This window comes from Prinia subflava, chromosome 28 (assembly GCF_021018805.1).
Source record: "Prinia subflava isolate CZ2003 ecotype Zambia chromosome 28, Cam_Psub_1.2, whole genome shotgun sequence".
Classification (NCBI taxonomy): domain Eukaryota; kingdom Metazoa; phylum Chordata; class Aves; order Passeriformes; family Cisticolidae; genus Prinia; species Prinia subflava.
In genome coordinates, this window is record NC_086274.1 from 591,844 (window position 1) to 609,173 (window position 17,330).

The 17,330-nt window shown below is 40.6% G+C and overlaps 1 protein-coding gene across 11 annotated transcripts in view; it reads right to left on the minus strand.

Moving 5' to 3' along the window:
• Positions 1-17,330, minus strand: part of ZBTB20 (zinc finger and BTB domain containing 20) — a 472,116-nt gene that overhangs the window by 181,903 nt on the left and 272,883 nt on the right. The window contains exon 1 of one of the 11 annotated variants that reach the window (XM_063419875.1): positions 902-2,270. The exons of the other annotated variants lie outside the window; for them this stretch is intronic. The gene's annotated coding sequence lies outside the window, so the exon portion shown is untranslated. Of the gene's footprint in view, positions 1-901; positions 2,271-17,330 lie in introns of those variants that run through there. 11 annotated transcript variants of the gene reach the window in all.

Consider the following 17,330-nt stretch of genomic DNA (forward strand, 5'->3'; position numbering starts at 1 on the left):
TGATATGTTCAGTGGGGCAGGAGAGGACAAAAAGAGACAATCTGGGCCTGGAGCTAGAGGTGCTCATCCTACTCCTTTTTTTTTTTTTTTTGTTGCCTTTCCCATGCAGCCGTGAGCAAATCATTGTAGCTTTCTAAGCCTTGTCTTCCCTATCCAACAGCTGAAAATAATTCTAAGTACCTTGATGTTGGCTGAGACAGTCAGTTCTTTCGCATCCAAGATTTTGTATATGAAGTTCTACAAAGTACATTTTTTTTCCTGATTCCCAATTCCCCATACAGACACAAAGAGAACAGAAGGGAAGCGAGAGAGTTAAAAAAGAGGAAAAAAAAAAAAAAATACAACCTTTCCCACTCCCTCAGATGGACCAGCAGCCTATAAACCAACTAGTTCTTCCTATTCCCAGAGGTGGCTTCCACAGAAGCATTTTCTTTTGCTATGCATCCACTGTAGAGTTTCTTTTCTGCTTGGCTGGGCAATCAGGTATTCAGAGCATAATGTAAATGCTCAGAAACACAGAGGCATGAAAACTTGCCAGACAGAAACTCGGAGCGGAGGATTACCATTCCGCGCTCCCACCCCCGCCCCGCTCCCCCGGCCGGGGCGCTCCCCCCGCCGCAGCCCGGCCCGACCCCCGCCGGTGGCCGAGGGGACGCGGGCTCGGCCCCCGCTCCGCAGAGCTCTCCCCGCGCCCGGCTCCGAGCTCCGCATTCCTCCTGCGCTCTGCTTGTCGCCGATTCTGCTTCCAGATTAGAAAAAAAAAAAAAAAAAAAAAAAAAAAAAAAAAAAAAAAAAAAAAAAAGGGAAAACACAACAACAAAAACCTTTATTTCCTGCTTCGCCGCGGCGGCCCCGAGAATAGAAGCCTTGACACATCAAATTCTGGGAGCTCACCACTCACCAGGGCTGTGGTTCCTGGTCCAAGCAGTGACGAAGGAGAATCACCTCACAGTCTCTGGAGAGTGGCAGGGCTTGGCTGCGAAGCGCGCCCTGCGCCGATGGGCTTTTTGAGTTCGCTCTGTTCCAGAGCGAGTGCCGAGGCAGAGAAATTAGGGAGGGGAGAGGTGGGAAGGAAAATCACTGGAGCCTCTTACGATCAAACTTCCACTAAGCAAGAGGAAATGTCTTATAAATAAACAACAGCAAGAGAAACAAAAAAATCCATCCCGTCCTGCCAGAGGAATGTACATTATTGTCTCTCGACGGAAAACTTTACACCACACCAGAAAGCAAGAAAGCAGCCATTTCTCCTGAAGCTAGCCTCCCTTGGGTGGGGAGGAGGAGGGCAATGCAAACTTAAAAAAAAAAAAAAAAAGAAAAATATTGGGAAGTTCATGCGATTTCCCAGTAGACAAACAAAACTGTCCAAATTCAACAGACGTCACTAGTCCAAGGTTTCACACAGCAATACATTTCTTTAGATCTGATGATCGTCACTCCACCATCAGGGCACATTCAAGGAGGAAGTTCAAGGCAAGGGGAAGGAGGAGAAGGTCACAACATATTTATGAGTGTAGACATGTATGCGTATGTTTCTATATTTATTTATTTATGCATAACACTGACATTTTATGCATTTTAGAATTCATATTTATAAGAATAATTTTATATATGTATTAAAAAACTTGAGGTACTTGAAATTCTCTTCTCTTTTACGTCCCTGTAATTTCTGAGATTTATGGGTCAGAGTTCCAAGGTCTTCTTTCTCATCTCACAAGTCTGCAACTGTAACCTACGTAAAGTGAACATGTTATTGTACTGCAGCTCACAAGTGACACAAGTTTGGTGATTTCAGTACAGTCCCTGGCTTTGCAAAAAAGTATTGCGTGATTTGGCACAACGCACGGCAAATAGCAGTCTCTTTATGAGGAACTACAGATGGCAATTGAAAGAGTAATTCAAATAATTTATCAAGCACATTTGGAGACCTAGAATGGGGGATGGCCCGAGTCTACTAGAAACCAGTATGCTACAAGTCATTATTAGCAAGCTTATTAAACCTGCCTCACGTGCACAGCAGTAAAAGATAGAGATTGCTGATGGGAACTCAGGTGCTTGGCAGTGCTGGGTTTTGGGTCATGACTAGGAAAGCAGAATGCAGCAGGTGAGGACCTACCTGAGAGGAGAAGTGGGACAAAAGACTGAAAGACCGTGAGAGAACTGAAAATGGCTTAGCAATCTCAAGCTGCACTTCTGTTCTGGGTTCTTCCCCATTTGAGACAGAGATGCAGTGCTGAAAGAACGTAGTGCCCACCCCAACATTCAGTTTACCAAGTATCAAAAAAATTCCTAATCTATTGAATTCTTGAGGATTACTGTATTCACAAGACACAAGTGAAAACATTTTTTTTAAAACTAATTAGTTTTACATCTGTGTGTTCTTGCTGGCAAAGTAATGCTGTCATAGATTTTGCTAGCAACAGTCAGTCTACAGTACAGGTAGGTAACGCAGAGACAAGCTTAAGATTGAAGTATGGCTGAAAATAAAAGCCAAGAGCCTGTAATGCAAAATTTATAGTAAATCACAGCTTCTTCAAGCTCAGATCTTTAGAAGAGACTGTTAAGGCGTCTGTAGCTCTACAATACCAAGGTGATCTTAATAAAATAAAAGAAGGAGGCATTTCCAAGAGATTTCTTAAGGCAGAGCAGTAGAAGTGACATCACTGACACAGCACTGGGAGAGCTGTGGGAAGGACGGGAGACTCATTGATCTCACCAGATTAATTGGCAAATTGTAAATCTGACCATCCAGCTCATATGAGCTGATACCAAAGAGGTCCTTGCCCTGGAAGGGTGCTGGGTGACAGAGAGAAGCTGTCAGCTGATCTGAGCTCACTAAGAAATGCCTTGCTCATTTACAAATCAGCTCAGCATTCGCTTCTCTCACTACCTTTATGTTTACCAGCATTGCCAGAAATACTGAAGAAAACTGAGACAAACGCGAGCTCTTGCAAGTGAAACCTTATTAGTGAGAGGTGTCCAGAGAGCCGAGTGCTCAGAGAGCAGAAAGGCACACACAGAATAATGGAACAGAATTTGAAATAATAATTCCTGTCTGTGATGGGGAAAACTTTTAACATTTCCTTGCAGGAAACACAATTAGGAGGCTGATCAACTGACCTTAGGTTCCCAACACCCTAGCTGCCTTTAGGAGATTTACATAGATGGAAGTGGGGGCAGTATATGGCCCTCTGTGTTTAGTAAGGCATTTGCTAAACAGTCCAGAGATCAATAGCAGACATTAAATTAAGCACTCTGGCATTCTCATTATTTAGTATCATTAAGCATTAAGGATGGCTGTACTGTAAACACAGGGAACAGAGAACCAAATGAAATCTTCTATTAAAAAAAAAAAAAGCCTATGAAGTTTCTGAAAATTAGACTAAACAAAAAAACACATGCAGTGAACAGATCACGCAATTGTGATCAAAATCTCAGCAAATTCCAACTGTCTGCCTGTCAGTGCAGACTACTTCCATTACTGACTTCAGGAGACTGAATTGTGCCATTCTTGCTTCACTAGCATTAACAGTGGCCACAGCCTCAGAACTGCAAAATAATAAGAGCCAGGAGGACAATCATTTTCCTCAGATTTTTTATTTTGACATTTCCCATTTGTGCCCTTTTCCAAAGTTTTAATTTGGTAAAGGCACTTTTCAGCCTGTCTTTTAACAGGTCACTAATAACTTGGGATGCAAGATCTCGTATTTCATTTTTTTGCTGCTGTCTCCACTAAATATTTCATTTACCATGAGTACAGCAGACCACTCTGGAAGGTTAATTTTTATTTTTTTTCTTTTCACTCTACTGTTTACAGACTAGTTTTTCTGACTCATTATTTGCATTAGGCTAGTTTGATTCCACCTGTTAAAGTAAATTAATAGAATGCCTATCAAAACACTAATTCTTTAAGTAGCTTAATGAGGCAACCGTACTGACTTTTCTTCTTCTTGGGAATTTCCATATTTCCTATATGGATGTAACTCGGAGTCTTGAAGGTGGTAACTAGTTGTAACACAAGCTTCTTCTATATAATATTTTATAATATTCACAACCATGTTACACATACAAATATAAATGCATACATTTGTGGATGTACATCTGTACATACACACACATATGTATAAATAAAATCATCAGAGTTTGATTTCTTCCCCCTGTCTCGGCTGTCAGTCCTTGAACTAGAAGACCAAATGTATTTTGCAGCAATTGTACATATGCATACACAGAGAATACAGGGCTAAACACAATAACCACGAGGGTTTCTCTGCCTGCCTCGTATCAGTATAGAGAGGACAAGCCTCAAAAGGGGTGATGCTTTCCCCATTTCAGCAAAGAGAGAGAGAAGAACCCCAGCAGAGGGAGGAGAGAGCTTGCACACCCTGACTTTCCTCCTCTCCATGCATCCCTCCACGAGCTAAAACTCTGCTTAGAGAAGGGCCATGCTACAACCAGACCTTGGGAGCAGCTGCAGATAAGCGCACGGAGGTTAATTCTGCTTTTTGCTCCATTAACCTCTGCTCCACCTTTGTGACACCCTCAAGGAAGGAAGACAAGGAAGACAGTGTGGCCAGGAGTGCCAGGCACGTGCGGGCGGCCAGGCAGCGCCGCAGGGATGGCACCAGGGCAGGGCTGCCTCTGCACCCTGGGCTTCGTGGGCTTTGGACACCCCTTTGCTTTGCTCCTGCCGCTTCTGCCTCAGCACTGAACACTTGCAGCATGCAAGTATTCCCCCTGTCTGCAAGGCAAGCTTCATGGCAGTGCCCTGCAGCTTTTCCCTCTGCTCCATGTTCCTCCATATAGCAGGAAACATGCAGCCTTTGGCAGTGGGTGCAAACAGATGAGATAAACAGAGATGAAATAAACCTAGTGGAAAAGTCTTCTCCAGCTGTAGTGTCTCTACCTATAAATAGATATTTTCCTGCTGTCCTCCACATGCAAACACAGAGTTGAGATTTTTGTTGTTGTTGTTGTTTTCCTGTTTAGTACAAAGCAATTAAAATGTAACAACCTCTCAAAATCTTCCTTTATTTAAAAAAAATAGGTCATGGACACAGAAGCAGTCAGTCATGGTTTGGAGTGGGCAAGCAAACAATTTTCATTTGATTGTGCCCTTGTTTTTGTAACTAGCTTTTCTGCTGTGACCTGCTATACTTACCCTGTCTGCTGTGCTAACCAGCAACATGCCTTTTTAATCTGCCTTCCTGGGGTCTGCATTTGATTACAGCATTCATGTTCTATTTAGATTCTTTTGAATCATGCCCTGTGGTGCTAGCACGAAAGGTGTTATTTATAAAATGAAATTCTGTTGTATTGCAACTTGGATTCAAAGAGGACAAGCAATATTAAATACTTACTTTATTTAATAATATCTTGGATTTATTAACTCAATTTCATTACAGGATTAGAGACGGTAACCTGGAGGGGGTTATTAACTAATAAACAGGCTTCAGGCAACTTTGCCCTATATAAAATAAAATAAAAATACATATATATGCATTTAAATAACTTCTGAGGGCTCAGATACACACCTCTGGCTCCAAAGTATGGCATTCTTGATACACAGTATTTCTTGATACATCTCTCATATATGCAGAGAGCTCTTAAGCTCATGGTCCCTCTAGGACAGTGGGCATCCACACTCAACAGCTACCCCAAGTGACCAACCCTGTTTAGTTGGTTGCCTCCTACGTGGGATGAAGTCCACCACTCAGCTGGGACAGAACTGATGCAGGCTACAGTCACTCCAAGCCACTGTGGGAAGCACACCAGAAACTCTGAACCTGTGCCAACCCACCTGCCCCTCCTTGACTTCCCCAGCACCTCAAGGCTCACGTTTGTGAGCTGTTGCATGGCTCCTTCTTTCCCTGCAGCAGTCCTGCAAATTGCAGGACATACCAAAGGAGAAGCTTCCCCAAAGCATCTGGGAAGACTCACAAGCAGCACGCTTTATCTCCCAAAAAAAAACCTCCCGAGCTATCGAAAGCTGCTCTTTCCAGAAGACGAGGTGACGGAAAATTCCTGACTGCGCACACAATATGATATGAATCTATATTCTGAGACTTAGCTTTTTTATGGTAACTTTAACAACATTTCAAACCAGTACATATTCTGTTCAGCCAGATGTGGCACAACTGGCAGCTGAACTGAGCTGCAATCTCTTCCCCCGGTAAGCTGCAGCACGTTTGTCAGCACCCCAGCCTAAGGACGAGGGTTAGGAAATTCACTGAAGGTTGAAAGCTCCCCAGCAGTACAAGAATACTGAGATGCAATTTCTTCTCCATTTCCTAAATAAAACTAACAAATGCTAATACACTACTAAATGCCTCCTCTCTGAAACACTCTACGACAAGAAGTAGCTTCTGTGACTTTGAACCTGTCAGGTCCACAATAAAGCCTGAGTCTGACACGGGAAAATAGCACAGTATCAATGTCACAGATACTACAGGCAGGGAATTCCCACTTGGAAGTGCATGGCTGCTAAAAGCTTTCACCCCACATCTGTTGCACAGTTAGCTGTGAGTCACCTGCAGTCAGCCTCATTAGACCTGAAGTGTCACTCAAGTAAGACAAGCTTATTGCTAGAACAAGAGAATTCAGATTTTAAAGCATTTGATAGATTAAAAGGAAAGTGTCACGATATGTTAAATGGATATTCAAATACTTTAGGTCTCAGTTTTCATCTGCTTACAGATCATATGCCTTTGCTTAAAGCTGCATGGTAGGCAGAGACCAAAAATAAAGGGCAAATTATTTTTTTCACTCATGTGGTGTTGTTCACTGCAATGACTCAGTGAAGAATAAAATCCAGTGCATGAAGATCATGAAAAGACAGAAAGACTAATGAATTAAATCTGATCAGAAACAGATTTGAATTCAGAGTGATCTCTGAAATTCAGAGGAGAACACCTAGAGCATGGTGGTGCACAGATATTCCCAAGTGAAACTGCGGTTAAGTAACAGAACTGTATAGAGAAGAGGTTAATTTGGGTCAAAAATGAAGGGAGATTGAGAAACAGATTTATGGTAAAACTTTCAAAGGCAAAAGCAATAATTGCACCCGCAAAAGGCATGTGCATCATTGCTACAAACAAAAACACATGCTTGGACTCTCTACAGGCAATCTGGCATCTGTCTCTCATTCCCTCCCTCCTCCTGACCCTGAGACCTCTCTCTCTGGAATTTTGTTCCATGAATATTCCATAATGCTACACTCAGCTCCTATTTTCAAGAAAAGTCAGCATTAGCTAATAAGTGGAAGTTCACAGCATTACTGTCAATCAGAGGTTGGTTTCCATGAGAATGGAGACAGAGCTCAGCAAAAAAATAGTGAGGTTCAGGCACAAGTGATATTCTGTCTACATATGTTATGTATGTACCACTTTGAAACTAAGGAACTAACTTGTTTGGCACTTCATTTATTAGCAGATTCTCAAGGGTATCTACAAAATACGCCAAGTTTAAACAGCATTCTTTTGGGTCATTTTGAAGTGAGGCAGAAAAATTGTATTATTTGGTAAATTAGGAATACTGCAATTTATTATTGTTCTCACTTCTTTCTATATGCTTAAAACCACCATTAAGAAAAAGACGAAAGCCTTTTCTTTTTTCTAGCTGCCTTTTTTTTTTTTTTTTTTTTTTTAAATTTCACCCATCAGGTCTCAAAGAATAATAATTTCTATCCTGAAATAATTAGTGAGAGAAATTTCTAAGTGATTCTGTGGATTATAAAGGGAAACTTTCTCTGTTTTATTGTTAAAAGCATGCCACTATTCCTGAATTGATACAGCCTGTTTACAATAAACAAACTAGGCAATATGATGCAAGGGCACAGGGTATGCATGAGGTAGATCTTTACAAAGGCACATTTATCTTCTACTATTTTACCCACTCGTCGAAATTTCTGGCATACTCTCCACTAGAACTAAACAAAGTAAACAATGAAAGAAAATCAGGAAGTCAGTTATTTCCTTTTTTTAGGGAACCAAAACCCAGAAATCCTATAAAATGTAGATACATTTCTAAATTTCAAATGTCATTAAAATTTCATACAATTGGGTCACTAGCTTTATAAGGAAGTGCTATGAAAAGAAGGTAGTTTTATAACTTTAACATAAAGAAGGATTCAGTTTTAAAATACATACCAAATTTAAGAGTATTTAGATAAAAGCCCTTGGTCTTACTTCTGATTAAATGAATGGAAAATCAGTTCATAGGTGATGGGAGAGAAACACCAGCAAACCCAAACTAGTTGACAGACACAGTTAAAAACTCTAATTCTATTCAGTTGTTTCAGTGTGACTGATCTCAAGAAGAATGATGCAGTTCTGCTGGGACAGACAGTCTGAGCAGTGGATGGAAAAAGAGGAAGAGACTCTGGAGAGAAAACATCACTTGGGTGAAGCCTGTACAAGCTAGAAATCACTTGGCCTCTCCAAGACCCATCAAGACAGAAGAAGGAGAAATGAAATGTCATTTGTATGCATTCTTCCAACTCCGCACTCTCCATTTTCCTCAGTCAAGAATCTCTGCATGTATCTACCTAACAAAAAATTTATCTTCCTCAAGGAAAATTTAAGAAATTCATGGGACAGACCTGTTTCAAAGGCAAACAAAAATCACATGATGGCCACGCAGTGGGGGGAATTTTCTCCCTCTTGGGATGCTCTCTTTTTGCCCAAGTGAGGTCAGCCTTTGAAGCCCACTCACATAGCTCTATAATACAACGTAAGAACTCTTTAATCAACCAGACACTAACATAAAACTGGTACTTGATTTCTATAATTTCTATACTGGGATTCAGGTGTGCACTGGAGGAAGCTGAAGGACCTGGGTCCAGCACAGTTGTGATCTCATTCTGAAGTATCCAGCGAAACCACAAGTTCAAATTTTTATTCTAGAGTGTTTTCAGTCAGCATTCTGAGGGAGGACTGAGGCCCATTACAGCCATATTACATGGAAGAACAAACCAGCTTGACCCCAGGCAAAGGCTTTATCCTCCCTGTATCTCAGTTTCCCTGTGTGTCAGGCTGGAAGAGTCATTCTTTTTCACTTAATAGGGATGTCTTGGGAATTACCTGCTTAACATACAGATAAAAAAAAGGCTCTGAAAGGCAAAGTACCGTGGGGCTGAGTGAGTAGGCTTGCTGCAGCAACATGGCTGTTGCCAGCAGGCAGCAGGAACCACAGACCTCATGAAAGATCACTCGTCGATTTTAAGTTACGTTCATTTTTGTGCCTGTTCCGTAGGCCCCCAGAGATTAAATACAGCTGAGTGCTATTATACAGTTAGCTTCAGCGAATGAAAAATATACTCTTTTAGCAGTTTTATTCCTTTATCAATTACTACTTTAAGAGACTTGTACTGTATTATTTTATATTGGCCAGTTGTAAAAATAATTTATTCCCTGAAGAGTTTTATTCCTTTAACATTTCAAATTTTTTTGTTCGATGTTTAGCATGTGACCATTTTTGACAGGGAATGAAAGGAATCCTTTAGTATAGGAGCTGATATAGCTCCTTTTCTTATGTACATTTTGACCACTTTTTAAATAAAAGATCTGAATAAGATTTCCAGTAATGCAGAAAATCTGGTAAGATTTTTCTGTTTTCGGCTTTCTTTGCATTACTGCATTATCACTCTCGGGGGGGCGAAAGATGGAAATCCTGTCCAGATTTCTGGTAAAGCACCAGACTTATTGAGGACCAAGCCCCTTTTCCTCCTTTCTTCTAGGTACCTTGCTCCTACCAAGGTGTGTATAGAACAGAGAGGAGTTCCTTACTGAGTTTAAACCCCATAGAAGAGCCATTGGGATGAAAACCTGTCAAGTGAGCACAGAGAGCCACTACAGAGCTAACAGCAAAGCATGCTTGAACACTGCTCAATGACTGACACTGTCACATAGCTCTGTGATTTAGTTTTCTCTCTAAGGGGGCCAAACCACAATGAAAAGAGCTGTCATGAGGAGGAAGATGCCCAGTTGGATTGAAAGGGCAAACCCCTGTTTCATTTGAGGACATGGTGTCATGGAGGCAGGAACCCAGACCAGCCTCCAGCTCAGCAGAGGTGTGTGATATCACAGAACATGGTGACATCAGTACACACGCCTCAGCTGTGGTCATACACACCACAGAGTCAATCAAGGATGGAGCCATCTGGGATGAAGTTCATCTAAGGATGAAGAGCAGAATGCACAGAGCTGGTGTTTGAGCACTGCTGAAACAGAACTAAGCTTTTGTGCAGACAGTGTTGCACAGCCTCATAAAACCTCTGCTGCTCAGCAGAAGATGTTGATTTCCTTGCCAATCCATAATTCAGATCAGACGATGAAGGATTTCCTGAGGTTCACCAGCCCTGTTAACAGCGGGGAGCCCGGCTCAGAGTAACCCTGGAGCTGTCAAAGTGAAAACAAGCAGTATACAAGATTTTGTACGACTTCGGTGCAAACCCTGGAGGCCCTCAAGACTCACCTGAGCTTCACTTTAGGCTACTAAACTCAAACAAACTGTGGGAGAAAAGACCGGCAAAGCTCATAAGCCAGCATCTTTCATCAGCAGTTCTTAAAGTAGTTTACAAAGGGATATCCTATTTTATGAGGGCAAACCAACCACAGTGTAGAGGAACACCTTGTTCTAGACCATGGAGCATAGCAGCAGGAGAGCAGGGACAGAACTTGAGTTACTTGTGGTCTAGGCCATCATGTTTCCCACAAGACACAACGCCCGAAACAAACGAATACTACAAGTTAGCAGCAAAGTTTTGTACAACTCTAATCAGCAGCCACAGAAAACCAGTCCCCCACAAACATCTGCTCAGTCACATAAGTTTATTCACTGGATGTGGATGAAAAGAAGTCCTTCACTAACTGGAATGACTTGTGTCAATCTTTAGCCCTTTAAAACATTGACTAATTTTAGACTTTCTGTGGCTAAATACATTTGTAAACTATTAAAACAGCCTCCTGGTACATGGAAAACATATGGTTCCAACAATGTTATTCCTTCATGAAGGCCTGTTTCTTCAAAGTTTGCTTTAGTTGTACACTAAGCTTGTTTGTTGTTCAGAATGCTTGTTTTTATAACCATTTCCCCTCCTTTCCACAGCTGTTTACTGGAATGATATATATGTGCATGAGTGTATATATATATATTAAAGACACATACTTTTATTGACTGAAGATGTAATCATATAGTGCTAGTCAGAAAAGAATATGAAAGATGCATATCCCCAGGAACACATTTCCTCTCATAGCTGGTGCAGGGAGGAAATGTTGCTCATTGTGCAGTTTTAATTTCTCACACATTTGGTGAATACATTAAAAAACAGGGAAAAAGACAGCCTGCCCAGGCCAAGACCTACACATCCATTCAGAAAGAAACCCTACATTATACTGAGGCTACAGTTTACTAATGAAGAATGGCCATTGTTTCCCCCACCACTCCCAGAATATTAAGCTAGAGTTGCTCCATGTTTTAACTGTTTTTCCTGGGACAATTTTCCATGTCAGACTGTAATCACCACTTTTGGCTTGCTCTACAGCCACCCTGCATTTGCCTTCCCTCCCTGGACTGACCCCTGCAAACCTTCATTGCTCTGACCACCAGTTGGTTTGTAAGCTTGAAGGAAGCTGTGCTTCTCTCGGGGATCTGGCTTGGCACTGCAGGCTGCTCTTGGCTGAGCTGGTAATCTTCCCCTTATTCTGCACTTCATGGTCGGAAGGGAGAAGTAGAGCAAACAAGACACCAAGCTAGTGTGAAGTGGGAAACAGTCATCCTTAAGCAATGCTTGGAGCTGGGTGCAAATCCAGGAACTCCACGAATTCCATTAGGCTTTGGTGGAGACAAATTAAGTAGGAGGCCATTTCTCAGCAGCCAAGTGGGCTACAGTGAGCAGCACTCGTTCAGTTCTGAAGAACAGTGGGTCTGGCCTAACACTAGGTCTGAATACACGAGAAGGGGACAAGAACAGTATCACTTACACAAGAGCAAAAAGCCTGCTTTGAAGAAATTGAGAGCTGTGTCTCTTGGAAACACACTAGACCTATAGTGACAAATTAGGGAAAATAGCTGAGAGAAGTGAGTAAACAGGAGCAGAAACAGAATTGGAAAAGGCATGGTGACAGAAATGCAGGATATAAGTTTGCTGTCAGATTCTATTGCTGGGAGAGGAAGAACAAAAGCCAAACAAGTCCATAAATTAATTTCAGATATTAGCTGCATTGCTTAATGAACTTCTGTAACATGCTCATATTACGAGTTCAGAATTATAATCTATAAAATAGATTTAAAAACTTTTTCAGAGGTTTTTTTTTCCTTTCATATTACCACTCTTAAGATCAAATTTCTTTTTTCTGTGTGAATTTATGCTGCTAAGGTTGGGACTGATGTATGCATTCTGGTGTGTGTGCATTTTGTTTGTACAAAGAAATCTAGAATTTTGCTCATGCAAAAGTGTGGATGCAGCTCCAGAGGTCAGAAGGAAACACTTGTCCATGGAATCAGCATTAATAAATCAATAGATTTATGGCTCAAACAGTTTGTTATTGAACAAATAGCTATGTTTTACCTCCAAGCCACAGCCTTTCACTTGGCTATGCCTGCATTCAATCCATAAGGCAAGAAGTGTCTTTGAATTATGAAAAAAGAAGGGAAAAAATTTGTAAGAGAGAGACCAGGGAAATGAGAACTACACCTGGCATGGGAGAATAATTGTCAGTTAAGAAGAGGTAATGGAGGGAGAGAAACACTTGAAGGAAGAGATGTCTGTACACTGATTGGAGGTGCTTTCAAAAGATCTAACTGTAATCTGTACAGTAAATAAAAAACTGAATCTGTAATGCAAATATAGAGAAGGCAGCAATAGCACAGCAAAGGAGTAAGGAAATATAAAGATATACTCCCTTTATGCCTAAAAATGACCAAAGACATAGTAACTATCATACATACTTTTTAAGTGAGTACATCTGAACTATTGTGCTTGAATTCTGACCTCTTGCTTGATGTAAAATTAAATTTCAAAAATGGAAAAAGAAAAAAAAACTAACTTGGCCTCCCAATGGGATGCTGAAAGAAGTGCTGCTTGCTTTATTTGTCCATGCAGTTTTTTTGCCACTCCTGCTAGAACAGCATGAAGGACAATTACTTCAAGTGTAATGAAATGAGTGCCCTAATGTGAACACTTCCCATCAGGAGATCCATGACGCCTTGACAAACTGAAATGCCAGAACCCTCTGCCATCACTGCTCTGTCTGGAAACTGCCCTCAAATATTTGAGACATTCCTGGAATTAATAAATAAGTGCTGATTTGGCCGGGCTGGTTGCTGCCTGGTATCCCTGGCTGGCACTGCCTTACAATGGATGGCATTGTTTTGTTGCAGCAATTCTTTTGCTTTTCTTCTTAGATTTCCCAGTGCCAGCAACAGGAAGACTGATTAATTTCAACTAATGTGACTGTTGAATCAAAGATATGACTCATTTTAAGGAAGCTTTTGTTGGATGCTTAGTCTATCAAACCATGCATACTTTAGATTATTTGGCTCTGTAGACAATATGATCAGGCAGACACAATCATTTTGGTTGAACTCAGGTACACATTTTTTTGTACTGAAAAGCTGGGCATGAACAAAAGTTATGGTGCAGCCTCATGTGAAGTCTATAACCAATCCTTTCTGTGCTGTCTGGAAAGACATGCATAGTATACAGTGTGCTGAACTTACCAGAAAATGACAAAAAGCAAGTAAAAGGGAAAAAAAAAATTGTCAGCCTCAAGTCAGCGAAGCTGTAGTATTCAGAATTTGCTTTATGCAATATGCATAAATGTCAGGTCACAATGCAAAAACTGGGAAAGGAAAAGAGAGTATTTTCTCTTGTTATGCTTTTGTGCCACGGAGCAGCCCATAACACATCAGTTAACTTGGGGCTCCTTGCTGGACTAAACAGAATAATGCATTTCAAACATTTCTTTAATGAATAAAACTAAATCTAATACCACAGATATTGTCTCTACTTTTTGAAGCTCACATATACAGAGCTAAGTTTCAGGGGAAGTTCATCAGAATGCCTTTGGAAAACACTCGTCTAGGATCACACTGTTTGCTTTTCTATCTGTGCATTTTCATAACCAGCTTTCATTTGCAAAAATGCTTCCAAATGTTAGTTATTCAAGACTCACAATGGCTGAAATGGAAAAACAGTGGTAAAGGGCCATTGTGATCTACTCAAGGCCAACAAAAAAACCCTTGAAAACTTTCTTGTATCTGAAACGTGCTTTCATTATTATAGACATAACTTCTCAGATCACTCACACTTCTGTAAGAAAACTACAGTCCTGATCCTATTATTCAAAATTGTTTAGAAAGAACTAATTTGCCAGATGGATATATGTAACATGCACAGCTCTTTTACAGAGAAGAAAGGAGGACTGCTCTGAGTATTCAAATTACCTTCAAGCCTTCACAACCAGGTCATTTGACTTGAAGTTGCTAAATATAAAGTCTTCCTTGGGTGCATTTAGGTAGACTAAATACTTTCATATATTTATACATAAACTATGAATGTAATACATCTACATACGTTTGAGCATGTACACACAATGTAAGGTGACTAATGAACAATTCACTGGCATGGGAGCAGAGCTGCATTCTTGGGACTTGCTGCATGAGCAGGCTCAACTTGCAAACAACGGGAAAGCACAAAAGTAGCACCCTTGCTCCTGTGCAGAAAGACTGGCAATTAGATGCCTTCCTCTCACATCAGTGTCTTCCTTAGCAGTCCCATACAGCAGTCTAGTCCCACAGAGTGGTCAAAGGAACCCATACAAGGTTTCTGTGAGAGAACTTTCCTTTTCCACCTCCTGGCAGGACAGTTGAAGCTGTATAGCACAGTGTTCCAAGCAGGAAGGGGGTGTGTGTAGGTAAGAGAAACTGAACTATGACCTGAACATGAAAGAAGAGGCTTTGGGCTCTTGATTCATATGTTTCTGCCACCCATGTCACAGGAAAAGTTTCTGTTTCCACTTACCTATTTATTAGAAAAGGAATGGAAATAATTATCCACAGCACTTAGGAGGCTGAAAAGGCTTGGCATGTGTATGTTTCCTTCACGTGTTTATATTTGTGTACATGCATAAAGTCTCCTGAAAACCATGGGAATATATGGGGGCAGATGCTCCATTTAGCCCAGTCCTTCCTCTCCAATGGAGGTCGAGTAATCATCTAGAAGAAAATGTATAAAACAAGAGCAAGCCTCCCCAGAATATTCTCCTTCCCTTCAGTGATTTAGCTGAGATAACAGAGCATTTGGAAATAGAGAGAAACAAACAAAAAATTAGAACAGTCCAGAAATATGGAAGATTACCCTACGTTAAAACATGTGTCCATGTCAAGCAATGTCAGCTCAGGAGAAACCCAAGAGCAAAGTTCAAATTAGAAATAAAGACCAGTTCTTTTTCTGACCACAGCCAAGTGTGGCAATATTGGGTAGTGTTCAACCCCCTTATTTAAGCTATCTGTAAAATCTGCATGTAGACAAGAACCTGTAAAGAGAAACCTGTCATATCATAAATGGACTATCAAAGGAGAAGAATAATTCACCCTGGAAAGGCCAATTATCTTCATTTACTTTAGAGAAAAATCTAAAATTCTAACTTTTAGATTTTCAAAATTAAGCAGGAAGGATTTTTACCCTTTGCTGCAACTTTGACCCTGTCAGCTAAGAAAATTGCTATGGGTGAGACCCAAATGCTGAATTCCTGAACTTCAGACCTTGGAGGAAGTTTAAATCCCAACTCACACCAAACTTGTCAGACTTTTCCTGTACACACATGCTCCTGTTTTCCTGCAGGGGAAGTGTGTGTTGGGGGAATTCCTCTAATACTTTTCTGCTGTAAACTGGTACTCTTTTTTACCTTCTCATCTGATGGCATTCTCGGCATACAGATGGGAAGACTAAAACATTTGGGATCCCTTCCTCTGTTGGCACCTTCCGCATAGCTACAGGAAGGATTTATGTATGAATCCCATTAATATTAGCTGAAGCATTGTGAAGAAATCTGCACTAAGAAGAGAAAATTACCCTGAGTCTAAAAAAAATTTCAAAGCTATGACATCTAGGAATCCCTGTCACAAAGACAAACAATGAAGTAAGGAATGCAGGACAACTTATTTGCCCAGCTACAGGACATCTAGTCTGATGAACTCAAGTTGCCTTGATTCAGTAGCAGAAACTGTAACCAGTTAAACATTTTCAAGGTAGTTTCACTTTTGTTTATTACTGGTTTGAATATTCAAAAAACCAGAACTGGAACAACTGACATATATTCACACAGGAGAGAAAGCAACCCAATTCCATTCATTGTTTTAAATACAGCAGAAAGTAATGGTATTCCCACTAGCAGAAGTGGATCATGAAGCTACTCTTCAGTTTGTTCAATCTCTGCTGCACTCAAAAGAGAGATACAGAGAGGATCCCTAAGCATATTTTCCTGTTTTTCTCATTCCACCTGGAAAAGAAGGACGAGCCTGTGGATGGGTTACTTCCAGTACATCCAAAGGCACTGCCTAGGGGGTTCTGCAGTGAATTGTCTACCTACAGGGAAACCTTATGAAAAGCTTTTAACAGATCCCTGCAAGAAAAATTAAGTAGTTCTTCAGAGAAGAGATGGAAGGAGGAAAAAAAAACCATTTTTCCATCCCCAGCACCTGCTCTAGCCTCATATAACTAGATGATTATAGCATTCCTGTCTTAAATCATTTTCAAAAGGGGACCAAGTTTAAACTTTACAAACCTCAAACCCTAATTTAACCAAATAAAATACTACTCAACCTCATCGAATGCTTTATACAAATTCTTAAATAAAGGAGGTAGAGTTCTTCTCGAGTGAGACATTATATTTATTTTGACTTTAGACCTAACTCAAATCCTGCCACTCTGTGAATAAGAAAGAAAGAAAAATAAAAGTATTTCAAGTGCACTTGCCAGATTCCAAACTGGGTAAATACAATTTCCTCATTTCAACCCGTTTCTCTGTTGCAACAGTCTAAGTTTTGTCCCTCTATACTTTAGGTTAGTAATGCTCTTGGTTCTTATTCCAAAAGGGGTCCTGGTTTTTTTGAAGCAGATGATTAGATTCCTGTGCAGTTCCTTTAAAAATTTAAACCTCTGATTATGAAAACATGCACTCATATACTTAGCTTACAGCTGGTTAGCTATTCCCCTGGATTTTTAGTCTTACAGGACTAGTCACACACTTAAATAACAAGCAGTTAGAAGAATCCACAAGAGTTTGTAAGTTCCATTACAATTTTTCCAGGTAGACAAACCCATCAAAATT